The following is a 27,382-nucleotide window of genomic DNA, read 5'->3' as shown; positions in this document are numbered from 1 at the left end:
TTTTTTAATTTATTTCTAATTTTCTTTAATTAATATGTTTTCTCTACATTCATTTGAATTAAAATGAAACACAAAAAATAAAAACATTAATTACAAATAAAATTTAAAATCTATTATCCATTCAAAACTTGTGAATCAAATACACTTTATTTTCAAATTGACAAATCCAATGGATGGATTCCAGCAATTGCTCCTTTACGATTAAATCTTTTATCAACAAACTAAATAGTCAGGTGGATCCTTCCCAGGATTGGTGCTGGATGTGGTCAACCACAGCTTCATCCAAAACCATCTTTTTTTTTTCTGTGGACTGCTATCTTGGACAGAATTTTCATGGCTAACAATCTTCATTTGAGAGGGATGATCATTCCCAACCAATGCAAGCTTTGTGGCCTTGATGAGGATTGAGGAATCAATGCAACATTTGTTAATGCTTTGCAAGTTCTCTTTCTGTGCATGAATACATTTCCTTAAGTTGTTCGGGGTAAGCACAACTCTTCCATTCTATATTTGTAGCATGGAGGTGTAAGGCTTTTAACCCATAAGAATGTAATCTTTTTACCAGACCCTACCACTCATAGATTGACTCAATTCCTGCATTGCAAAAATTAAAATTAAGAATCAGTTTTTTTATCAATAAAATAAGAATATCAGTCGCTGATTTGCACCATCATAATCCAAAAGGAGAAAGTGAACAACATAGAAAAAGACCATGAAAATCAAAGGAAACCAACAATTGGAATGACATTAAATGAAAATGAAAGTTTGAAATTAAATGCTTTTAATTACCACTCTCACCCAATTGTATAGGAATTGGCAATATAAAAACAAAATGCAGTGAGCAAAAACAAACCATTTTTTTTACGGATCAAAAAATGAATCATATTCGCCAGGTTATTATTACAATGGTTTCCATCACAAAGAATGAACTATAGGCCCATTCAGTTTAGGTGCAGCAATGCTCAAATTTACTAGCAGAAATTATAATTCATTCAAATGGCCTCCGTGTGTAGCTTTGGAAAGGTTACTGTACAGGATGGTCTCTAAATGGTTTAACCATCTCTAATAGAACATGGATGCAGTCCAACCGATGCACATAAAAAGGAGTAAAGATTACTGACATCAAGAATCTTCAAACTAGTATAAGCTCTACTGGATGTCAGGAATCACCCACGTATTTATGGAAAGTTTATATGATTGTTACTATTCTAGAAAGTAGATAGTAGCCACTAGAAGTCATGCAGCCCAAGTGATTGGATCAACTAGTTGATGTAAGCAATCAAAAGCTAAATCTCAAAGAAATTTCACAATTTTTGAATTGTGTATAAGGTCATCTCATACACTCTTGACATATGGGATACATGTATCTTCTCAGTTCAGGAACAAACTACTCAGGACCTGATTCAGAAAACACAATAAAGTTTCTTGATGCTTCATGTATCAGAGGAATGAGCCCCCAAGAAAACAGAAACAAGAAAATGAAAAAAAAAATCCTTTAGGTCAACGGTTTCACATGGACCTCTCCTTTCTTCACATGGACCTTATTGCAGCTTCATGTGAGCACTTGATATCATCAACAATAATCTGTAGGTTGGGTTTCACATTCACTGTTGCACAGGGCTCAAGTAGGAGGTTTTTTGTCAACTGCCCAACATCTGTCTGTTGTGCATATCTATAGAATAAGGAAGCAGGTAATCAAACATTTCTTTATTGAAAAACAGGGAAGTAAGCAATATCTAACTTAATGATTTCTTTACCAAAAATACTTGAATAAGCGCTTATTTTTAAGCACTCCAAAACATGGCCTTAATAGATCAATCAATTGTTAGGCATCTATTGGATTGGGATGTAATTCTAAATTTACACCAAATGAGATATTTTTCTTGTAATTTCTAATGGGCATTAAACAATCCCTCACCACTCTCCTTGTTTGTTCCCTAATATAAACCCAAAGTGTAGAATGCCAAACATTTTCTGGATTGACAGTAAACCTATTAGTTGGGTAGGTACAATCAGCAATAAATTTTACAAAATAGTCAAGGATAACTTTCTGCAACTACAAGAAAAATGGGTTTTAGTGATGGACGTTAGTGGTTTTCGTCACTATAAATAATTCTATAGTGACGAGTTTCAAGTTCTGTCACTAAAAATACATTATTTAGTGACGAAGAAATTTTCCGTCACCATAAAAAGATTATAGTAACGGATGATTGAAGCTCCATCACCAAATTGTACTATATAGTGACGGAAAATTGAATGTTCGTCACAAAAACATAAAATCTTGATATATAGTGACGGATAATTGTCATCTGTCACAACTGATAAACTTATAGTAACGGGCCACTTAATCATTCTCACTAAATATTGAATTATAGTGACGGACAATTAAATCATTGTCATTAAATGGTAAATTATAGTGATAGATAATTGAATGTCCATCACAAAAGCATAAAATCTTGTTGTATAGTGACAGACAATTGTCGTCCATCATAACTAATTGACTTATAGTGGCGGATGACTTAATAGTAACGGGCAATTAAATATCTATCACAAAATCATAAAAGTTGATTTATAGTGATGAATAGTTTAATATTAGTCACAAAATCTTTATTTATAGTTATGGGTGTATTTATTACAAATTTTTTTTATCTTTAATAACAAACAATTAATGTTTTTTCACAATTTAAAATCACAATATCTTTATTTTGGGACATTTTTTGTGGTGACATTTTCTCATAATTTTTGTTTAAAGGATATTTTATTTAAAATAATATAATGAACTGGATATTTGAATTGATATATTTAAACAATGGGCAATAGGTTAATCATTTAGATATTTAAAAAAAGTTTTGGTAAAATTCCATTTAGTTCTACATAAGGATACTCTTAAGTCAAGTTTTTATAGACCATTAATAGCTTTTAATATTAAGGAGGCTTGATTGGTCCATATATTATGCTTGATAATATGTCTAGGGCTTGGCATTTGAGTTTGCTAGCCAATGAATTAATAAATTATAAGAAAAATAAATATAAAATGTTAATTTATTTTTGTAATAAAAATTGTAGAAAAATATGCAATTTTTTCTTCTAAAATTCATAACCAAAGTATACCATATATTTCTCTCTTTCACCTCTCTCTCTCTCTCTCTCTCGTATGTGTGATATATATATATATATATATAGCGACACTCCGTGTGATGCACAGTAAAATTTGAAAACCAAATAATAAGATTGGAAGAAGGTAATTCATAGTAAAATAATAAATGCGTAATTACTATTCATTTAAGGTTAATTAAGCCATAATTATTGTTAATGAATTATTTTTATTTTGTAACTAAATTTAAATAATAGTTGTTAGTTAGTAGTAAAATAAGTAAATTATTGTTTTATGATAAGTATATGAATGGTGACTGAGAGGGTTTGGGGAAAAGACCCACCCCGACCTCGACCACTATGAGGTATAGTTTATGAGCGAGCCCCTACAACATAGGGCCCCCTCCACTAGTAAATATATTAAGCTGAAAGGTGTACGCAATAAGGCCTGAGGATGAGGGAAATGCACTCTAACAATATTTTTTGCCTTTTTTTCATAGAAATTACAAGAATGTCACTCTATACCAACTATCTCTCCTTTGCTTTTCTTTCTTTCAAATTACAAGAATGCCACTCTCTCTCCTACCAATTCTCTCTCTTTTTCTTACAAATTACAAGAATGTCATTTCTCTCTCTCTCTCTCCTTGTAAATTACAAGAATGCCACTCTCTCTCCAATTAAGGGAGACCTCAGCTCGGCATCTCAGCTGCTAGGGGACTTGCAATCAAAGTTAGTCGAGTTCGAGCCGATTAGAGCTCGAAGTTCTAAGTTCAATCTCAAGTCTCTAATTCGAATCGAGCTCGAGCTAGATGACACTTCGATGATTGAGGCAGACCTCGGCACGACACCTGCTACTAAGGGAGATCTCGGCTCAGCACTTCGACAACTTAGGGAGACCTCAGCTTGGCACCTTTTCAACTAAGGGAGACCTTATCTCGACACCTTGCCTGCTAGGGAAACCTCAACTCAACACTTCAGCAGTTGAGGGAGACCTTGATTTGGCACCTCGGCAATTGAAGGAGACCTCAACTCGAAAACTCGGCTCGAAACCTCGGTTGCTTGAGAGACCTGCAATCAAAGGTAACCGAGCTCGCACTTTTGAGCTTATGACTCGAGCTCGAGCTCAAGTCTCTAATTCGAATCGAGCTCGAGCTTGATAGTTTATGAGCGAGCCCCTACAGCGTAGGGCCCCCTCGGTTTGGCACCTCTGCAATTGAGAGAGGCCGCGGCTGCTTAAGAGACCTGCAATCAAAGGTAGCTGAGATCAAACTTTCGAGGTTTTGACTCGAGCCAAACTCGAGCTTGATCTAAAGTCTCTAATTCGAATCGAGCTCATGCCTGATCTTCTGCCATCTCTCTCTCTCTCACTCCTTATAAATTACAAGAATGTCACTCTCTCTTCAACTGAGGGAGACCTTAACTTGACATCTCGGCTGCTAGGGGCCCTGCAATCACATGTAGTCGAGTTCGAGTCGAGCCGAACTCAAACTTCTGAGCTCAAGGGCAAGTCTCTAATTCAAATCGAGCTCGAGCTAGATGACACATCGACCACTAAGGAAGACCTTGGCTTGGCACCTCGATCACTAAGGGAGTTATCGGCTCAACATCTCAACAACTAAGGGAGACCTCAACTTGGCACCTTGTCTACTAAGAGAAACCTTATCTCAACACCTCACCTGCTAGGGAAACCTCAGCTCCACACTTTAGTAGATGAGGGAGACCTTGATTTGGCACCTCAATAATAGAGGGAGACCTCTGCTTGGAACCTTGGCTTTAAACCGAGCTCGAGCTCAAGTCTCTAATTCGAATCGAGCTTGAGCCTGATAGTTTATGAGCGAGCCCCTAACATGCCAGGCCCCCTCCACTAGTAAATATATTAATGTGAAATGTGTACGTAAGAAGGCCTAAGGATTAGGGAAATGGACTCTAACAATATTTTTTGCCTTTTTTTCATAGAAATTATAAGAATGTCTCTACCAACTATCACTCTTTTTCTTCTTTTTTCTTTCAAATTGCAAGATTGCCACACTCTCTCTCTCCTACCAACTCTCTCTCTCTCTCTTTCTTACAAATTACAAGAATGCCATCTCTCTCTCACTACTACTATCTCTCTCTCCTTATAAATTACAAGAATGCCACTCTCTCTCCAACTTAGGGATACCTCAGCTCGTCATCTCGACTGCTAGGGAACTTGCAATGAAAGGTAGTCAAGTTCGAGCCAATCCGAGCTGGAACTTCTAAGCTCACGCTGAAGTCTCTAATTCGAATCGAGCTCGAGCTAGACGACACCTCGACCATTGAGGCAGGCCTCGACTCGGCACCTCGATCACTAATGGAGATCTCGGCTTAGCACCTCGACAACTTAGGGAGACCTCAGCTTGGCACCTTTTCAACTAAGGGAGACCTTATCTTGACACTTCGCCTACTAGGGAAACCTCAGCTCAACACTTCAACAGTTGAGGGAGTCATCGATTTGGCACCTCGGCAATTGAGGGAGACCTCAGCTCGGAACCTCGGCTCGACACCTCGGTTGCTTGAGAGACCTACAATCGAAGGTAGCCGAGCTTGCACTTCTAAGCTTATGACTTGAGTTGAGCTCAAGCTCAAACTCAAGTCTCTAAATCAAATCGAGCTCGAACCTGATAGTTTATAAGCGAACCCCTACATCGTAGGGCCCCCTCTACTAGTAAATATATTAAGCTGAAATGTGTACGTAAAAGGCGTAAGGATAATGGAAATAGAATCTTACAATATTTTTTTGCCTTTTTTCCATAGAAATTAAAAGAATGCTACTCTCTACCAACTCTCTCTCTTTTTTTTTTCTTTCAAATTATAAGAATGCCACTCTCTCCTACCAACTCTCTCTCTCTCTTTCTTACAAATTACAAAAATGCCATATCTCTCTCTCTCTCTCCTTATAAATTACAAGAATGCCACTCTCTCTCCAATTGAGGGAGACCTCAGCTCGACATCTTGGATGCTAAGGGACCTATAATCAAAGGTAATCGATTTCGAGTTGAGTCGAGCTCAAACTTCTAAGCTTAAGCTCAAGTCTCAAATTCATTCGATCTCAAGCTAGATGACCCCTCAACCATTGAGGGAGACCTTGGCATAGCACCTTAATCCTTGAGGGAGATCTCGGATCATCACCTCGACAACTAAGGGAGACCGTCGCTCGGCACCATGTCAACTAAGGTAGACCTTAGCTCGACACCTCGCCTGTTAGGGAAACTTCAGCTCGTTAGTTTAGTGGCTGAGGGATACCTCGATTTGGCGTCTTGACAATTGAGGGAGACCTCTCTTAGCACCCAATTTTTGCTCGCCCCCCTCTCTAATCCACTTTTCATACTCCAAATGCCCGATTAGACCTTGCTAACATCCTTAGCGCCAAAATCCAAAGAAACCAAATTTTAACTCAAACACCCTCAAATCCACTGTTAAATCCATAAGATTCCCTTTCGATGGTCCTGATTATGCCACATCACCATGCCCGTTACCCAATCTGACCACATCACATGAAACCAAACCTTCAAACAACCAATCACACCAAATTTCAGCCACAAATTCTTTGATCTCACCATTCATCCACCAGAGGTTCAATTTTGACACATCTCACGCTACAATACTAATCGAAAAAAAAAAAAAAAAACTATAATCCACACACCTTTTACATGACCAAACCCAAACCTTATAATTCAAATCCTTGTCACTTTACCAAGCTTAAACCTAAAATTCTCCATTTACTCATCCGCCAAACCGATTCCATTTTGAACATTCTCATTAGCTGAAAGACCCATGGCATAAATTTCCAAAATTCCAACACCCTTAAAACCATCAGACACTCCCGTTTGACCCCAAATATTCCAAGACATCCACTGCCCAAATTTCAGATTCAAAAATCCCCATTTCTTTCCTTCATACGTAAAGATTCCAAATCGACCACTTTCATTGCTTGTTACACTCAAAATCTTAGATCTCAATCATGACACTTCTCCCGAGACATTCAAAAATCCCCAAAATCTTCAACAACCACTTGATTGACTACCCACCAAATTTTAGACCTCAAAATTTCCATTTTGCCATTTATCCAAAAAGATTCCAAATTGACGTTCCTCATTAGCCACCATTCTCCTAACCCGAGAGCTTCATCACGATACTCCATCCAGGACCCCAAAACCTCTATCAACTTCCCAATCAACCATCCACCCAACTTCAGACCTCAAAATACCCATTTTGTCCCTTATCCAAAAAGATTCCAAATCGATGATCCTCATTAGCCACCATTCTTCTAATGCGAAATCTTCATCGCGATACTCCATCAAAGTCCCCAAAACCTCCATCAAATTCCCGACCGACCATCCGCCTGATTTTAGACCCAAAAATGACCATTTTACCCCTCATCTAGAAAGATTTCAAACTGGATGTTCTTATCGGTTGCCACTATCAAAATCTTAGATCTCCATCACGACAGGTCCCCCAAGATGCTCAAATCTTCCTAAAACCTCCATCAAACCCCCGATCGACCATCCACCAAATTTCATACCTTAAAATGACTGTTTTGCCCTTTATTTAAAAGATTCCAAATCGACAATCCTTATTGGCCACCACTCTCTTAATCTGAAATCTTCTTTGAGATACTCCATCCAAGACCCTGAGGCCTCCACCAACTTCCCGATCAACCATCCACCAAACATCAGACATCAAAATACCCATTTTGCCCTTCATCCAAAAAGATTCCAACTGAACCATCCTAATCGCCCGATATGCCCCAAATTTAAGATCCACCATCACACATCATTTGACACCTCAAAACCCCACCAAAACATCCCGATTGATGATCCGTCACATTTCAGACCCTAAAATGACCATTTTACCCTTGGCTTAAAAAGATTTCAAATGGACCATCCTCATCGCCCGATGCACCCCAAATTCAAGATCCATCGTCACACATCATCTAACACCCACAAAACCCGTCAAAACCTTTCAATCATTGATTCATTGAACTTCAAGCCCTGAAATTACCATTTCACCCCTCATCTATAAAGATTCCAAATTGAGGGCTCTCATTAGCCGCTACTCTCCCATTTTAAGATCTACATTGCAGTACACCCTCTGATACACCTAGACCACATCATCACTTTCCTAGATACTCGGATAAACCCTCCTCCATTTTTAGACTCAAAATTACCATTTTACCCTTATATCAAGAAAAATCCTGATTTAACAGTCTATATTGCAAGACACACTCCAAATCATGATTTCTCACTCTGATACACTCCAAGTCATAAAACCCCATCATTACCCTTTTCGAACACCTTGGAACCCCCTTGGAAAATTTTGTTACAAATTTACCCATTTTACCCCTCCATCTATGAAGATTCCAATTTGTGCGATCTTGTTGCTCGAAATAAACCCTAACATTGTGAGTTTTAATCTCAGCCCCTGAATCCTACACATCATACCCCCTTGGACTTGCCATCTCATTACCAAAAAACCCCTTTGGATTTCTTTTCATTTAAGTCCTTACACACTTTTGGAAATCACCCTAAAGCCCTCATTAAACCTAGAATCAATCCTAGCCCTAGATTTGAGCCCCCCTTGCTTCTACACCCTAGGATCGGCCTAACCCTCACTTCCACACCCCAAAACCCTAAATTCTAAAACCCTAGTTGCCCCTCTCCATTCCCTCTCAAAATTCGGTCAAAGCCTCTTGAAATTCAAATTTAAACTTTAAATTTAAATCATCCCCAATTCTATCCATAAATGGGGGAGACAAAGGGGGAGACCCGGTTACTAAGTGTTAGGTAAGTGTCTTTGGCATTCCCTTTTCCATTTGACGTGAATCTCGGCACTTGACTTAGGTGAAGAGACCCGGTTACTCAGTCTAGGGTGTCCATTGACCTTTTATTCCTTTGTTTTTTTTAGAACTGTTAAGGGTAGTCCACTATCTCTTAACAATTTGAAGAATTTTTTTGTCTAATTTCTCAATCTTTCTCTTCTTATTTTGATTGGGGCAAACTTGGGAGTATTTTCCAATTCTTAAACGGTTTCGACAATATTCAAATATGACCTATTTTGATTCCTATCACTTGCTACCAATTTCTACAGAATTCAATATTCTTTTATCAGTTTCCTTAACTTTTTCTGTTTGGGAATCTCTTTTAATGGAAAATTTTAAAGACTTTAGTGAAATTTTAATTCTACATATCTCAAGGCCTTGCTTCACTTTTTTTTTCAATTTTTTCTCTTTCCTCACCCCCTAACTAACTTAAATGCCATTGTCCCTAATGGCATGAGTAGAATGATGCAAAGAAGATTTGGGCCAAAGGGAACAACGAGTAGGGTTTTACTGAGGGGTTCAAGGTTTGCAATCTATTCTCAAATCAAGAAAAGAAACAACAATTCTAACACTATAGTCAAAAATCAACTGAAAACTACATAAGGTTGCCTCTCAACCAGCGCTTAGTTTAATGTCTTCAGCTGGACACATTCATGCACTATTCCCATCTATACTCCTCGACTCACTTTCATCTTTCGACAGACAGGGTTCAGATTAGGCTGAACACGGGGTAGGCAGGCCATCTAAAAGATCATCTACTACATCCACCTTGCACTTATCTTCCCCTAGGTTTGGATACTTAGAGGCACTGAAAATGTTTAACCGGACTTTCTGCTCCCCTAATGAAATGTCCACTTTTCCCGAATTATAGTTGAGATTTGTATCAACTGTTGCTAGAAACAGACATCTTAAGATTATCGAGATGTGGTTCAGTCTCTCGGTTAGGGTCATATCTAGGATAAAATCGAATGGGAAGTGACAACCTTCTACCCTAACCATGACATCGTCAATAACACTTCGAGGAGTGTTGACTGACCAATCAGCGAGTTGCAGAATTTTTGGGGTTGATTTTAACTCGCTAATCTTGAACCTATCATAAATGGATGGAAGCAGATTTATACTGGCCCTAAGATCCTCTAGTGCCCAATCGAAGGTGATTCTAGAGATGACACAACTTATGAGAGGATTATTCTTCATGGGGCCGGTCATGGGGCCGGTCGTGGCTCCATCATTTGAGTACACAGCTGATGGTGTGCAATTCGGCCGATCCTAGCTGTCAATGATCTTGCCTTTGGCTAGAGCAGAAGGTGCCTGAAACGGGGAAGAAAGCGAGTATCTCCGGGGAGGGACCCGGTGAGAGTGCTCCAAAGCTCAAGTTAGTATCCTCAAAGGCAAGATAATAAACCAGATGACGCAAAGATCACATTCCTTCTTCTTGGGGGGAAGGGGGCCTTTTATAACCACTTCGCACACTCACTCCTAAGCTTCTGTCAGGCCGGGTATGATTACCCCTGTGTTTCTGCCAGTTCGGGTGTCATCACCTCTACTGGGGTAGAACCGCCACTGCTCTCTTTGTCGGAGCCGTCTCCGTAACTGGAGATGGTAGTGGCAGGTGGCCGTTGAAGTGCAACTGTCAAGCGTCAGATCCCAAGTCAGTCAGGTGCTCCGCCTCAGGATACGGACTCCTTTGGTGTTAGGTACGGTTGTTTAGTTCGGCGTCCTGGAGGCGAAGTGTTGGAGTGGTGTGCAAGGTGAAGTCTTGAGGATGGAGGTGTGGCCCGAACTACCATGGGGCGGGCCAGTTTGGGTTGTTTCATAAGTCTCTGGGTCTAAGGGAGAGCTTGGGCTCTTTGCGGGGAGCTCGGGCTCCTTGTACGGAGTTCGTACCGCTGGCTCCTCCTTTTGGAACTCGCACCTTGGGCGTGCTATTGTCCCGAGCTATTGCCTTTGCCACATGTTGAGTGGTTACAAGGTCGGGCCAAATCTTCCTTCATCAATTCCCCCCCACTCCTCGCACAAAGGGGCTTGCCCTAGTGTAGGGAGTTCGCGAGGTGGCAGGTGGATTTGACCCATACTTTAGACTGGTTTGACTGATAACGCAAATTGCATGTTTGTTAGGATTTTCTCTAGTGCAAAAAGTTGGAAAAATGCGCCAATCTGTCTATAAATGCTGACAGATGTGACAACGCGCATTTATTTCAAAATTCAAAAAACACGTCGCTGGGAGATGTGACAGCGGGCGTCTTTTCAAATTTGAAAAAATGCGCCGCTGCCACCTTTAACATGGGGAGACGTGTGCTGGCACTCTTTCAGTTTCAAAAATGTGTGACCAATCACGTCTTGCTCTCAGGAGACGTGCGATCAGCACGACTGCAGGTCGTTGGATTCGCTTTGATCGGAACCGCTGATTTTTGGCTACTGTGGGTATAAATAGTGGGGGACCCCAGTCACTTGGACACTCCTACGTTTTGCTTCTTGAGCTTGCGTCCAAGTTTCAGCTCGCATCCAAGCTTTTAGCTCGCGTTCAAGTTCCCGTAGTCCGTTTGCTTTTTTCAGGTGAGTACTTTCCTAGAATCCTTCTCCTCCCGATGTCTATCTCATATAGCTCAGATAGTTCTTCGAGTAGGTTAGATGTAGGTTCTACGAACTGAGCTGCATCCCCCGACAACCCTAGTGAACCCGAGGTAGAGCTCGAGGAAGAGTTCGGACCCATAAGCCGAGTCGCCTCGGGTAGTTTGGCATCCTCCTCCCGTTAAGGTCGGACGCTAGACAAGTTTGGGCCCTCAACCATGACGCCTGAGGGGCTTCACTCCCTTATTACCCAGTTGAACTTGCCTAGGAAGTACACCTATTTTATATCCTCGAGCAGTTTCCCTTGGGAACACGGTCCTGATGAGATCGTGATATTCCAGGAGTAGCTCGTTGCTGGGTTGTGCCTGTCGTTCCATCCCCTCATTGTCGAAGTCATGAACCACTTCGGCGTTACTGCCGGCCAGCTTCACCCGAATTCTATTCGTAACTTGGTGGGGACAATCTCCCTATTTTGCGAATAGATCTTGCCTTTGGACTAGAGATTTTTTCTTCCATTCTAATGCTTAAGAAGCAAGCGGGTCCCCTTCCCGGGCGTAGGCGGGCGTATTACCTGTATCCTCGCCCAGGTTTTAAGCTTATACACGATCTTCCCAACAAGATCCCGACATGGAAATGGGACTACTTCGGGGTGTGAAGTGCATTGGGGTGGCCGTTCCAAACCGGGTGGGGGATGGCTGCCCTTGATGCTGGTGTTACGCTTGATAGGGAGACAGAGAAGGGCCTCCGGCAATGGGCACGGCTTGGGCTAAAATGCCACCATTATCTGATGGAGGCCAAGCTCATCGAGGCCGATCTGAGTTTGGGTAGGTTCCTTACTCAGAGGCTTTGCCTTTTGTTTTGCTCTGTTCTTTCATTTTTCTGATGCCAAGCTCTTTTGCAGGTGTGATGGACTCAGAGAAGACTCGTGGTGGGAACCTGTTTCACGCCATTAAGAGGAGGAAGTGAGTCGCCAAACGAACTCGTGCCGAGCTGCCCCGAGATGCAAAGCCCGAGGTACCAGACTACTCGTCAGTGGATCCGCCCATGGAGCCCGAGATGGCCCTCCAATGCAAGAAGCGACAGGGGCCCCTTATGCCGAGGCTACTTACACGGGGGCTCCTGCTTACTATGGGTCTGCTTATACGCGAGTTGGGCCCTCAGGCTCGGGAGCCCAAGGCAAGTTCAGGAGCGTGTTGTCACCGAACTACGCTCTTCAGAATAGTAGGGAGGCCATTTACCCTGAGGAGGTCACAACATGGACCGATCTTCCTTTGAACCAGGTGGCTTGTCATGTTGTCACTCATGCCATGGTGGTAAGTCAGCGATTTCTTGTTGGGCTCTTTGCTATTATCTTTCTTGCTATCGTTCTTTCGATCATTTGTTATCTTTCCTTTTGGTAGGTGAATTCTTCTATCCATGCCTTGGCGGCCCAAGTGGAAAGGAGCTCGAGGCAGGCACAAGCTGCCGAAGAGGCTTCCTGCGTTGCCGAGGCAGCTTCTCGAGCTGCTGAGGCGGCTTCTCGAGCTGCCGAGGCAGCTTCTCGCGTTGCACAGGCCAAGCTGGCGATGTCTCAGAGAAATACCGAGGCCATGGGAGTCGTGGTGAAGCATATGGCGGACCTGAGGCTGGATTTGCAGCATCAGGTTGAATACCTTCAGGAGGATATTAGGGAGAGGACAAAGATCTTTTCTCAGGGCATCGAGGATGCCAAAAAGAAGGCCATCGATGAATATATCGCCTCGTCGCGTTTTGACGACCTGATGGTGGGCTCGTACAGAAAGGTCTTTAAACTGAGCTGGAGGATGATCCAGAATACGTACCCCGAGCTCGATATTAGCGCTATAACCACTTCGCGCATTACTCAAGAGATGGCCAATGTTGCTGAAGGTGAGCCAGATTCTGAGGACGAGGCAGGACCTTTGGGTATCATTGAAGTGCCTTCTGATGGTGAAGAAGTACCTCCGGGCCTATGAGCTCACTTTTGTTGTTGTTGTTAGTTTTTTTTTTTTTTGGAAATGTACACAAAGTATTTGGCAATGGAGTGATTTTCTTTTGGTTAAGTGTTGGTCACTCTTTCCTCTGAACTAGTTGTATTGCCAAACTGACCATATGCCGATGCCCCTATTAGTTCGTTGTTGGCACATTGCCTGAGCTTTTAGTTGGCATTTTTTTTTGCCTTTGTTTGCCCATGCCGAGGTCCTTGTTAGCTCGTCATCCTAGCCTTTAGGCTCTGGTAGCGACTTAGTCCACTTCTCTTGGTGGTCTATAGGTAGTATCGCCTCAAGTTAATAATGTTCCACGCTCGGGATACTTGTTTTCCCTCTAAGGTTTCAAGCTCGTATGCCCCCTCGAGCGCTCTCTTTACTCTGTAGGGCCCTTCCCATATCGGTCCAAGTTTGCCTACGTCGGGCTCAGGTGCCAAGACCTTACGAAGAACCAGATCGCGGACGCAGAAGTTCCACTTTCTTACTCTGGCATTGTAGTACCGAGCTACTCTTTGTTGGCAAGCTGCGGTCCGGATGTACGCGAGGTCTCTTACCTCATCCAGTAGGTCGAGGTTGGTGCGTAACTCATCTCCGTTTGTCTGGTCATCATATGCTTCTAGTCACAGCGTAGGTATTTCGATCTCCGTCGGGATTACCGCTTCAGTGCCGTAGGTGAGGTTAAAGGGGGTCTCTCCTATGGCGGTTTTTTCCATAGTTCGATGAGTTCAAAAGACGCTTGGTAGCTCATCCATCCACAACCCTTTAGCTCGGTCTAGTTGCGCTTTTAGTCCGCGGAGGATAGCTCTGTTTATCACTTCTGTTTGACCGTTTGCCTGCGGGTGTGCGACTGATGTGAATTTCTGCCGAATTCCCAAATCTTGGCACCATTCCTGAAATTTGATATCCTCGAACTGTTTGCCATTGTTGGAGATCAGTACCAGAGGTAACCCGAAGTGACATACTATTTTCTTCCAAAAGAAGTTCTGTACGTTTCGGGTTGTAACTGTTGCAAAAGGTTCAACATCTACCCACTTTGTGAAGTAATCTACCGCCACCAATGGGAACTTCCTCCCACCTGTTGCTGGCGGGAATGGACTCAGGAGGTCGATGCCCCATTGCACAAAGGGCCATGGGCCAGTGAGATACCTGAGGTCGGCGGTGGGCTGATAGTAGATATTGGCATGCTTCTGATATTTGTCGCATTTTTTTACAATCTCAACAGCCTCTGCCTTCATCGTTGGCTAGTAGTACCCTTGTCAAATCGCCTTTTGGGCGAGGGCTCTACCCCCCAAGTGTTCGCCGCACAGACCTTCATGAGTGTCACAGAGTACGAGCTCGGCTTTGGCAGGTATCAAGCAACGTAGGTAGGTGAGCGTGTAGGACCGTCAGTACAACTATTCGTCTATTATGACATATTTGGCTGCCTGGCGTTGCACCCTCCTGGCTGCATTGCGGTCCGCAAGGAGGGTTCCATCTAGCAAGAAGCTCGCGAGTGGGTCGATCCAGCTCGGCTCTGCTTCAAGGACGGAAGTGACCTCTGCCCCACCGAGAATGCTAGGCTGAGGTAAGTCCTCTATGTACATGGTTCTCATGGCGTTGTGACTGTTGGTGGCTAACCGGGACAAGGCGTCGGCCTCAGTGTTCTCTGACCTCAGGATTTGCCTGATGAATTGTGACTAAAAGTTGAGCAGAGCCTTCTTTACTTTTGCTAAGTAGGCGATCATAGTTAGCTCGTGTGCTTCGTATTCACCCGTAACCTGGTTGACCACAAGCTGGGAATCACTCCAGATAACTGTGTTTTGCTCTTACCTTTTGTTCTAGGTTCAGCCCGGCTATCAATGCCTCGTACTCCGCCTCGTTGTTGGATTCTGCAAACTCAAAGTGTAGTGTGTATTCCAGTTTCGTGCCACCCGAGCTGCACAACACTATTCCAGCCCTGCTGCCCTGTTGGTTCGAGGAGCCATCTACATGAAGGATCCAAGGCTCCTCATCCCAGTTCGCGTTAGGCCTAACGAGGAGAGATGCCACCCTGGTTGCAACTTCACGAGGTTTGGACTCTATTAGCTTGGGAGATCCGGGCTCACCCGTACTAGGGATTTTGGGCTCGACTTGCCTAGGGAGTTCGGAGCTGAACATGCACTCGGCGATGAAATCTGCTAAGGCTTGGGCCTTAATAGCAGTTCACGGCTTATACTGGAGGTCATACTCGTTGAGCTCGATGGCCCACTTTGTCAGCCGACCAGAAACCTCGGGCTTGAGCAGGACTTGCCTCAGAGGTTTGTCAGTCAAGACGATCACAGTGTGAGCCTGGAAATATGGGCAGAGTTTTTGAGCTGCAATTATCAATGCATATGCCAACTTTTCTATCTACGGGTATCTCGTCTCTACTACCTACAAAATTTTACTAACATAATAGATGGGCCATTGGACCCGATCTACTTCTTTTATTGGCACCAAACTGACCACCTCGTCGCTTGCCGAGAGGTACAGTTCTAAGACCTCACCCTCCTCGGGCCTGGTTAATATCGGCACACTAGCGAGATAGTTTTTTAGCTCGTGGAACGTGAGTTGACAGTCTTGGGTCCATTCAAACCCTTTACCTTTGATTGCTTTAAAGAAAGGCAGACAACAGTCTGTTGATTTGGACATGAAGCGGCTCAAAGCGGCTATGCGGCCGTTTAGCCTTTGAACCTCTTTTACTTTTCGGGGTGGTCTCATATCTAGGATGGCCTTTATCTTGTCTGGGTTGGCCTCAATGCCATGTCGGTTGACGACGTAGTCCTAGCCTTTAGGCTCTGGTAGCGACTTAGTCCACTTCTCTTGGTGGTCTATAGGTAGTATCGCCTCAAGTTAATAATGTTCCACGCTCGGGGTACTTGTTTTCCCTCTAAGGTTTCAAGCTCGTATGCCCCCCTGAGCGCTCTCTTTACTCTGTAGGGCCCTTCCCATATCGGTCCAAGTTTGCCTATGTCGGGCTCAGGTGCCAAGACCTTACGAAGAACCAAATCGCGGACGCAGAAGTTCCACTTTCTTACTCTGGCATTGTAGTACCAAGCTACTCTTTGTTGGCAAGCTGCGGTCCGGATGTACGCGAGGTCTCTTACCTCATCCAGTAGGTCGAGGTTGGTGCGTAACTCATCTCCGTTTGTCTGGTCATCATATGCTTCTAGTCACAGCGTAGGTATTTCGATCTCCGTCGGGATTACCACTTCAGTGCCGTAGGTGAGGTTAAAGGGGGTCTCTCCTATGGCGGTTTTTTCCATAGTTCGATGAGTTCAAAGGACGCTTGGTAGCTCATCCATCCACAACCCTTTAGCTCGGTCTAGTTGCGCTTTTAGTCCGCGGAGGATAGCTCTGTTTATCACTTCTGTTTGACCGTTTGCCTGCGGGTGTGCGACTGATGTGAATTTCTGCCGAATTCCCAAATCTTGGCACCACTCCTGAAATTTGATATCCTCAAACTGTTTGCCATTGTTGGAGATCAGTACCCGAGGTAACCCGAAGTGACATACTATTTTCTTCCAAAAGAAGTTCTGTACGTTTCGGGCTGTAACTGTTGCAAAAGGTTCAACATCTACCCACTTTGTGAAGTAATCTACCGCCACCACTGGGAACTTCCTCCCACCTGTTGCTGGCGGGAATGGACTCAGGAGGTCGATGCCCCATTGCACAAAGGACCATGGGCCGGTGAGATACCTAAGGTCGGCGGTGGGCTGATAGTAGATATTGGCATGCTTCTGATATTTGTCGCATTTTTTTACAATCTCAACAGCCTCTGCCTTCATCGTTGGCTAGTAGTACCCTTGTCAAATCGCCTTTTGGGCGAGGGATCTACCCCCCAAGTGTTCGCCGCATAGACCTTCATGAGTGTCACAGAGTACGAGCTCGGCTTTGGCAGGTCGCAAGCAACATAGGTAGGTGAGCGTGTAGGACCGTCAGTACAACTGTTCGTCTATTATGACATATTTGGCTGCCTGGCGTTGCACCCTCCTGGCTGCATTGTGGTCCGCAAGGAGGGTTCCATCTAGCAAGAAGCTCGCGAGTGGGTCGATCCAGCTCGGCTCTGCTTCAAGGACGGAAGTGACCTCTGCCCCACCGAGAATGCTAGGCTGAGGTAAGTCCTCTATGTACATGGTTCTCATGGCGTTGTGACTGTTGGTGGCTAACCGGGACAAGGCGTCGGCCTCAGTGTTCTCTGACCTCAGGATTTGCCTGATGAATTGTGACTGAAAGTTGAGCAGAGCCTTCTTTACTTTTGCTAAGTAGGCGATCATAGTTAGCTCGTGTGCTTCGTATTCACCCGTAACCTGGTTGACCACAAGCTGGGAATCGCTCCAGATAACTGTGTTTTGCTCTTACCTTTTGTTCTAGGTTCAGCCCGGCTATCAATGCCTCGTACTCCGCCTCGTTGTTGGATTCTGCAAACTCAAAGTGTAGTGTGTATTCCAGTTTCGTGCCACCCGAGCTGCACAACACTATTCCAGCCCTGCTGCCCTATTGGTTCGAGGAGCCATCTACATGAAGGATCCAAGGCTCCTCATCCCAGTTCGCGTTAGGCCTAACGAGGAGAGATGCCACCCTGGTTGCAACTTCACGGGGTTTGGACTCTATTAGCTTGGGAGATCCGGGCTCACCCGTACTAGGTATTTTGGGCTCGACCTGCCTAGGGAGTTCGGAGCTGAACATGCACTCGGCGATGAAATCTGCTAAGGCTTGGGCCTTAATAGCAGTTCGCGGCTTATACTGGAGGTCATACTCGTTGAGCTCGATGGCCCACTTTGTCAGCCGACCAGAAACCTCAGGCTTGAGCAGGACTTGCCTCAGAGGTTTGTCAGTCAAGACGATCACAGTGTGAGCCTGGAAATATGGGCGGAGTTTTTGAGCTACAATTATCAATGCATATGCCAACTTTTCTATCTACGGGTATCTCGTCTCTACTACCTATAAAATTTTACTAACATAATAGATGGGTCATTGGACCCGATCTACTTCTTTTATTGGTACCAAACTGACCACCTCGTCGCTTGCCGAGAGGTACAGTTCTAAGACCTCGCCCTCCTCGGGCCTGGTTAATATCGGCACACTAGCGAGATAGTTTTTTAGCTCGTGGAACGTGAGTTGACAGTCTTGGGTCCATTCAAACCCTTTACCTTTGATTGCTTTAAAGAAAGGCAGACAACAGTCTGTTGATTTGGACATGAAGCGGCTCAGAGCGGCTATGCGGCCGTTTAGCCTTTGAACCTCTTTTACTTTTCGGGGAGGTCTCATATCTAGGATGGCCTTTATCTTGTCCGGGTTGGCCTCAATGCCATGTCGGTTGACAACGTACCCTAGGAACTTACCCGAGGTGACACCGAAGATACATTTGTTTGGGTTTAGTTTCATGCTAAATTGACGCAGAATTTGGAAGACAGAATCTAAGTCTTGTATTAATTCATGTGAAAAATGTGTCTTAACGACCATGTCGTATACATAACATTCTATTTTCGTTCCAATTAAGGGTTGAAACAGCTTATTCACGAGTCGCCCTAGCATTATTCAGTCCGAAGGGCATGACCTTGTAGTAGTACTGGCCGAACTCGGTTATGAAGGTGGTTTTTTCCTCATCGGACTGGTCCATCCTAATTTGGTTGTATCCCGAGTAGGCATCCAAGAAGTATAGCAACTCATGTCCTGAGATCGCGTCCACTAGGCGGTCAATTCTGGGCAGGGGGAAGTAATCTTTCGAGCAGGCTCGGTTCAGGTCGGTGTAGTCGACGCACATGCACCACTTGCCATTTGCCTTTTTTACCAGCACTGGGTTGGCTACCCAGCTTGGGTAGTGAACTTCCCTTATGAAGTCTGCTGCGAGGAGCTTTTCAACCTCGTCGATCGCCCTCCAGGGTTCTGGGGCTAAGTTGCACTTCTTCTGTCTAATGGGTCTGACTACAGGGTCAGTATTAAGTTTGTGAGTTATAAGGTTGGGGTTAATACCGGGCATATCGGAAGTGGACCATGCAAAAATATCTAAATTTTGAAGTAAGAAACTTACCAGTTCGGATCGTAGGGGTTCCTAGATGGAAGCACCGATCTATAGCATCCGAGCTGGGTCCGTAGTTGAAGTTGGGATCGCGATCGTTTCTTCTGTGGGCGTAGCTCTCTCTTTGCCTTGCTCCGTAGGCCGCTCCAGCTCATGGTCGTGGGCCACCTTGGTTTTTCCCTTCAGGCGGCAACATAACACTTGCGGGACCCAAGCAAGTCGCCCCGTGCTAATCCCACACCGAAGTCTGTAGGGAACTTCATTACCAAGTAATAGGTGGAGACCACTGCCCGTAGGACATGCGTGATAGGCCGCCCTATTATGGCATTGTAAGGGGAGGGGGTCGCAACCACTAGGAAATCGTGGTTGAGTCTGACCGCACAAGGCCATGTGCCGACTTCCACAGGTACTGTTATTTTCCCGAGGGGCCTGACTTCTTTTTCATTGAAGCTCACCAGAGGAGTGTTCGCGGGCTTCAACTCGCTTCTCTGCAACTGAAACTGGTCAAATGCCGATTTGAAGAGAATGTCCGCAGAGCTGCCTGAATCAATGAGCACACGCCTGACTTCGTAGTCGCTGATCCTTAGTTTGATGACAAGCAAATCATCATGGGGGTAGTGGACCCCTTGCACATCGTCTTCCGTGAAGAAAATCGGTTCCTCCGTCTTTGGCCTCTTTGGAGGGTTCTGCTCTTCTCGGGCAGCTTCGCGAACCGACCCTCGGGCTGCTGTTGAAGTGCAACCCGCGACTATCAAACCTCTCACTATTACGTGGATGATTCCCCGAACTGGCCTCTCATGTGGAGGCTGTCTTTGCGGCGGTTCAGCTGACCTGCTGCTGGATTTGGGAGCATCCTTACTGTGCTCCCCTTGCTGACCTATCTTATTATTATTATTATTATTATTGCTATGCTGTACAAAATTTCTCAAGTACCCGCGACGGATGAGTCCCTCTAGCTCATCCCGAAGATTGTCACAATGCTTGGTACTATGACCGTGATCTCTATGGAAACTGCAATACAAGTTTTTATTTCTCTCGTTTGGGTTCCCTTTTAGGCGAGGTGGCCATTTTACGTATGGGGCGTCTTTGATCGTCATCAAGATCTCAATTTGCCTCGCGTTTAAGGGTGTATAATCTGTCCGAGCTGCTAAGGGTTCTCGGAACGGCTGGCTCGGCTTCGCCTCCCGGGCCGGGTTTTTTCTTTTGTCATCTGGGTTGGAGGGCTCGCCTTCTCTTTTCCTTTTCTCGATCCCGCCTTCGGTCCTTTGGTTGATCTCTTCCTCTGTTCTCATGAATTTATCCGCGAGCTTGAGGAATTCGGCCACGGTCACGGGCTGGCTAGCTACCATGTGCCATTTGAACTCCTTGTGTGTTACTCCTCTCTTGGCCGCCGTGAGCTGTACTGTGGGGTCCAGTTGCGGTATCTGCAAGTACGCATCATTGAACCGCTTGATGTAGCCCCGGATGGACTCTCCTTTCCTCTGGACTACTCCAAAGATGCTTTCCTCGGTTCTGAGGCACCGCTTACTGGTAATGAAGTGTGCGTTGAAGACCTGCATGAATTGGGTCTAGCTTCTTATCGACCCGGGGGCCAAGTTCCTGTACCAGGTGCGGGCCACCGCCTTGAAGGTGGTGGTGAAGGCCACGCACATGCGGTGAAGACCTGCATGAACTGGAAGGCATCGATGTGGTCATTGGGGTTGAAGGACCCATCATACTTGTCTAAAGGGGGGAGTTTGAAGTCTCTGGGCATGGGGAGTGCATGGAGTTCTGATGAGAGGGGGAAAGGAACTGAGAGAATAGGGGTAGCTTTTTACCTCATTCGAGCTTGTCTCTTCTTTACCTCTGAGCTCGAGCAGGACACGGGTGACAGCTCGGCAACTTCGCCGGCATCTTCGTTGCTGGGTGGGCCTGGTACTAGTGCTGCTAGCCTCTTTGTTGCCGAGCTCGATGGGTCCGAACTGTTGGTAGTCCGCCGCTAGGATGCTAAATCGGTTCTCTGTTAGAGGGAGCTCAGGTTTGGAGCGCCGAGTTGCTGTCTTGGCGGGTGAGGTTCCCGACCCGCCTACGAGCTGCGAGGCGGGGGTGATTTTTTTTTCCCTCCGGCATGGAGATGAGGCCTGACTGTTAGGGGGGTTCTGAAGTTGGGAGGCTTCTCCTCGGTGATGGCGTCCACCCTTAGGGGATGCCTTAACCAGCTTTGGAGCAGGGTGCTGAGGTGGAAGCGAGTATCTCCGGGGAGGGATCCGATGAGAGTGCTCCGAAGCTCAAGTTAGTATCCTCAAAGGCAAGATAATAAACCAGATGGCGCAAAGTTCACATACCTTCTTCTTGGGGGGAAGGGGGCCTTTTATAACCACTTCGCGCACTCACTCTTAAGCTTCTGTTAGGTCGGGTATGATTACCCCTATGCTTCTGCCAGTTCGGGTGTCATCTCCTTTCCTGGGGCAGAACCACCACTGCTCTCTTTGTCAGAGATGTCTCTGTAACTGGAGATGGCGGAGGCAAGTGGCGGTGGCAGGTGGCCGTTGAAGTGCGACTGTCAAGTATCAGATCCCAAGTCAGTCAGGTGCGCCGCCTCAGGATACGGATTCCTTTGGTGTCAGGTACGGTTGTTTATTTCGGCGTCCTAGAGGCGAAGTGTTGGAATGGTGTGCGAGGTGAAGTCTTGAGTTCAGATGGAGGTGTGGCCCGAATTTCCATGGGATGGGCCAGTTCGGGTTGTTTCATAAGTCTCGGGGTCTAAAGGAGAGCTCGGGCTCCTTGCGGGGAGTTCGGGCTCCTTGTAGGGATTTCGGACCACTGGCTCCTCCTTTCGGAGTTCCCACCTTGGGCGTGCTATTGTCCCGAGCTATTGCCTTTGCCACGTGTTGAGTGGTTACGAGGCCGGGCCAAATCTTCCTTCATCAGCAACTCTTTTAAAAACTTGGCATAGAATGGGATATGTTGGATCACGTCGAGGAGAGGAAAGTTAATATGGACTTCCCTGCTCTCCTCGTTGCGGGTCTTTGTTCTTTAGAACTGGCCTGACTATGAGTGCAGATAGAAAGGGAACTACGGGATTGTTCACTAAAGGTTCTTCTTTTGAAGTTTCCTTTCCTTCTTCTTCTCCCCCCAACTTAGGGTCTTCCTACTCCTTTTCTTCCTCATTAACTCTCTTTTTCTCACACGGGTCCTCTAACATCCTCCCACTCCTTAAGGTTGTAACAGTTTTGGCATTTTTAGGTTGAGGATTCTTAGGAGGTGGTTGAATTCGTTGTGGAGAAAAACCCGGTGGCTGATTTCTAGGACTCACAACTGGTTGACTTGGTAATTGCCCTACTCCTCTCCTCTTTTTGGCTTTGACTAGCTGTCCTATTTAGGATCAACTGCTGGAGCTTCATGAATTGGTTATTGACGGTACGGGTTTGAGGAGGTTGTGGGTAAGCCTGATATGGTTGGTTCCTAGGGTACACCTACTGGAATGAACTCTGTACTTGTGTCCTTTGAAAATTTTGGGCCATTGAGCTAGATGGGTGGTATTGCTGTTGGGACTATGTATAGGTTTGACATGGTTGAGCTGTTTGAGTCCCAGGGTTATCATTGTACTCCCAACGAGTTTGGGCTTCAGACCATTGAGAGTGCAAATCTGGTAGGGGGTTTTCTTGGACTTGGGCCATATAGTTGAAGTTGGGCTGATTTTTCCACCTAGGGATATATGGACTAGAGAATGGGTTAGCATTGGGTTGGAAAAATCTATTTGCCACATGTACTTATTTTGGAATAATTGATTGACATGGACCCGCCGCAAGGCATTGGCTAACATGATGGGTCAGGCTTGCACAGATGGAACATGATGGATAGGATGACAAGGTTGGGTATGGGCCACTTTGTTGACGACGTGCAAGGACTTCGTCAAGTCTTTGGGCCATACCATTAATCTTGTCCAATTATTGTGCCACGTGGTTCCAATTTATTTGTGGCTGAAGTTGGAAGTAATTTCTCATTTCACAAACTCCGGCCATTGAATTCATTTTCTCTTATTTTGTTTTAACCCCCTTCATCTTCTTTTTTTTTTTTAATTTGAAATTTAAATTTTTGAATTTTAATTTCAAATTTAGATTTTAAAATTTAAATTCTGCAATTTAAACTCAAATTTAAATTTTAAAATTTTTTATTTTATTTATTTTATGTTTTTTATTTGAAATTTAAATTCAAATTTAGATTTTGAAACTTAAATTGTTAAAATTTAAATTCAAATTTGATTTTTACCTTTATTTTGAAATTCGAAATTTATATTTTTTAAATTTAAATTCAATTTTAGATTTTGAAATTTAAATTCCTAAAATTTATATTCAAATTTGAATTTTTTATTTTTTTTATTTTCTTCTTTTTTTATTTTTTGTTATTATTTTTATTTTTTTTAAAGGCAAATAAATCAACTACACGACCTAGGGTTTCCTAAACTAGTGGTTTAACTAATGTGAATTCTTTTAGCTTCACTTGGAATTACATCATTTCCTTTGGTTATCCAGGTAAGAGTTGGGGTGATGTGGGAGGCTCCCCTCGCTCTCACAAGGACCTAATTAAGTAACCACAAATCCCGCTTTGGCTTAGCTGTTTAACCTCTTTCCTTAGACACCAACCGCCGGTTATCAAAAATAATTTCAAGCTCTCCTTACATTCAACACCTTTGAACCAAATGTGAGGCTTCCCTGAAGGATCTTTCTATCTGGATTTTAAATTAGGGTTAGGGTGAATTGCACGTGAATGGTGGTGATTTTTTGGACAAGGAAGGGTGATGAAATCCCCAACTTATCTTATTTAGGTTGGATGCCTTTAAGAAAAAAATAAACACAATAAAATGCAAATAACTACAATGCATGAACAATTATTTCTATAATGCAATTCAGCAATTAAACCTAAAAGAATAAAGCAAACAAATAAGCAAAAGGAACAACTAAAATAATAAAAAGAGCACCTAACACATTCACAACTAACAATAATAATTTCAGCAAATAAACAAACCTAAATGATGCATGCTCTAGAATATCATACCCTAAATAATGGAACGAAAATGCAAGAGAAATATTCAATTTTTGTTTTTTAATTCAAAAATTAAACTTTTGGGAGTTTAAATTCAAATTCAGATTTTGATATATAAATTCCTAAAATTTAAATTCGATTTTTTAAATTTTTTATTATTTTCATAAATTTTATTATTCAAATAATTAAGATTTAAATTTCGAAATTTGAAATCAAATTCAAATTCAATTTAAAATTTAAATTTAAATTCATATTTGAAATTTAAACTGAAATTTGAAAATCTAAACAATTTCCAACTTAACAATTAATTATTCAATTAAACAACTAAAAGAAAAGAAATTAAATAAAGAAGTAGATAATAATTGCAAACAAAAAATAAAACAACAATTAATTCTGCTAAATAGAATTAATAACTACCAAAAATAAATTCCAACAAATTAGTTGCTAATTTAAAAATTAAACTGAAAATTAAATGATCAAAAATAAAATTATGCAAGAAATAGATAAAACAAAAGAAAAAAATACAAATCTAAAAAAATAAACTGAAAAAAATTGCTGAAAATTTATTTATTTATATTTTTTCGTGTTTTAATAAAAGAATAACACAAATCTAAAAATTAATACGAAAGGAAAAAAATGCTGAAAAAATAATATAAAATAAACAATTTTTTTATTTTTTTTTCTGTTTTTGCTACTGCTTTTTTTCTGAAATAAAAGAAAGAAATGAATCTAAAATTTAAATCAAAAATAAAATAAACTAAACAAATGAAAATTATGCTGCAAAAAATAAAATAAAATAAAATAAACGTTTTTTTTTGTTTTTTTATTAAATCTGAAATAAAAGAAAAACACAAACCTAATAAAGCAAAAAAAAATCGAACAAAAAATTAAAATAATGAAAGAATAGATCTAGAAACAATATGGAAGCAAAGTAATACTAAAAAAATCGGATCTAGAAAAAATTAATTCAAAAATCACTACTCTACCAAAATAAAGGATTTTTAAAATTAAAAATAAAAAATTAAAAATAAAATGGGGTGACTACACCTGAAACACAATCCAATTTCTCTTCTCTCCTCTTCCGTCCTGTAGTCCCACAATGCTCCGGTACCCCACCTTTCGCTATTCCATCCTGTTGAATCAAAGAGAAACAAGAATTAAATTGAGATAATGGATCAAGTAATAAAATGCAAATAAAAAAAATAATGAAACAGATCCAGACAAAGCAAATAAAAAAATTTCTCCGTGCTTCCCCGGCAACGGCGCTAGAAACTTGGTGTGTCCGGAAGTGCGTCGTTAAACACTTTGGAACACTAGTTTAAACATTTATAATTTTTACCATTTCTCAAACAATTACTAACATAGTAAATGGGTGAAAATAGGTCATATCCACAGGGAAGCAAGTGAAAAATTGATATATACTTAGATCTAGACAAGAGAATGCAATCGGGAATGGCAGAAAATACAAAAATAAAATCTATTATTGTTGAAATTAAATGTTCAGAATTTAAACAAGACAATAAATAAATATCAGAATCTAATAAGGTATGGGAATCAACAAATGAAATAAAAGAAATAAATAAAAAAAACAATCCAGAATCCGGATCCGGTGGTAGTAGATGTAGATCGGCTAGACAGCTTGTAGAAACCCCTCCTGACAAGAACTGGGCGTCCGTCCTTTCTACAACCCCCGAACCCCTCAAGACACCTTAGCCTTGAATCGATCAAATTCAAATCTACAAAACAGAGAAACGAACAAGAATTAAATCTAAAATATTGTAGAAATAAAAATAACAGAAAAGAAAATAAAAAAAAAAGAATGGTTGATTAGATCCAATGGAGATAGCTGCAGAATGGTTGAACAGCTTGCAGGAACACTTCCTGACAAGATCTGGGTGTCCTCCCCTTCTACAATCCTTGAATTCCTCAAAAAAACCTTAGCCTTGTTAACAGGGTGAATTGATCAACCCCTTCTCTAAGGCCCCTGGGGTCTTTTTTATAACAAATGGTGAATATAATTAGAATTAGAAAGAAAGACAGTGACAAAGAAAGGCAGTGACATCAACAACATAACAATTGAACAAAGAAAGAAAGGCGGTGACGTGAACAACAAAACAAAGAAAGAAAGGCGGTGACGTGAACAACATTATTTTCACTTTGTTTTTGACTTTAGAAGGTAGACTTTTAAGCAAGCATTAAGCCATATTAATGGGTTTAATTAAAAAAAAAAAGCTATATTAATGGGAATTTCGGTCCATTTAATTAACATTGGTTTTTGTCCTACCATGCCAAGGTGTATTGCTAAGTAAATAAATTATAAGAGTTTATCAAAGTTGCTCTTGGTGTTTACTGTTCAGGAATATATTAATGGATCAAATAGACTCTTCATGGGGCACGTTAATAATTTTTTTTAATCTTTTCACTTGAAGATTAGACCTTGAATACAATCCAATCCATAATTACTTAAAACTTGGAACTTGAGTAGTCGAGAGTCGAGAGAAATCAATCTATAATTAATGGTGGGTCCTATATGGCATTATTTTATGAAAACTGTACGTGTAAAAAAGTTTTATAAATTAATGAAAAGACATTATAAAATGAATAATTGGTAGATTCTATATAATTATTAATTTTTTGAAAAAGGAATGTACGATAAAATTTAATTTAATTATACTAGAGCACAATTCAGCCTTTATAAAATGTGAGTGTTTCAAGGTTCCATCTTCAATAAGATGACGTCAATTAAAATAGATAATAAATTTTAGGGAGAATGATTGGTATCTCCAGTGTCAGAATTTGTAGGTTTAAAGTAAATTTGGGATAGGTGTTAGTTCAAAATTGATGTCAATG

At 42.5% G+C, this 27,382-nt stretch overlaps 1 long non-coding RNA gene across 1 annotated transcript; it reads right to left on the bottom strand.

The window, feature by feature from the left end:
* Positions 1-25,816, bottom strand: LOC148878673 (uncharacterized). Its single transcript, XR_016099578.1, has 3 exons — positions 25,755-25,816; positions 25,580-25,664; positions 1-594 (listed from the first exon to the last, which is right to left on the bottom strand). It is a non-coding gene; the product is annotated as an uncharacterized LOC148878673 (long non-coding RNA).
* Between the last annotated feature and the right edge of the window lie 1,566 nt (positions 25,817-27,382).

Source organism: Nelumbo lutea, chromosome 1 (assembly GCF_056320005.1).
Source record: "Nelumbo lutea isolate HS-2025 chromosome 1, American lotus-T2T, whole genome shotgun sequence".
Taxonomy (NCBI): domain Eukaryota; kingdom Viridiplantae; phylum Streptophyta; class Magnoliopsida; order Proteales; family Nelumbonaceae; genus Nelumbo; species Nelumbo lutea.
The sequence above is the reverse complement of the archived record's forward strand: the minus strand, read 5'-3'. Positions and strand labels throughout refer to the sequence as shown.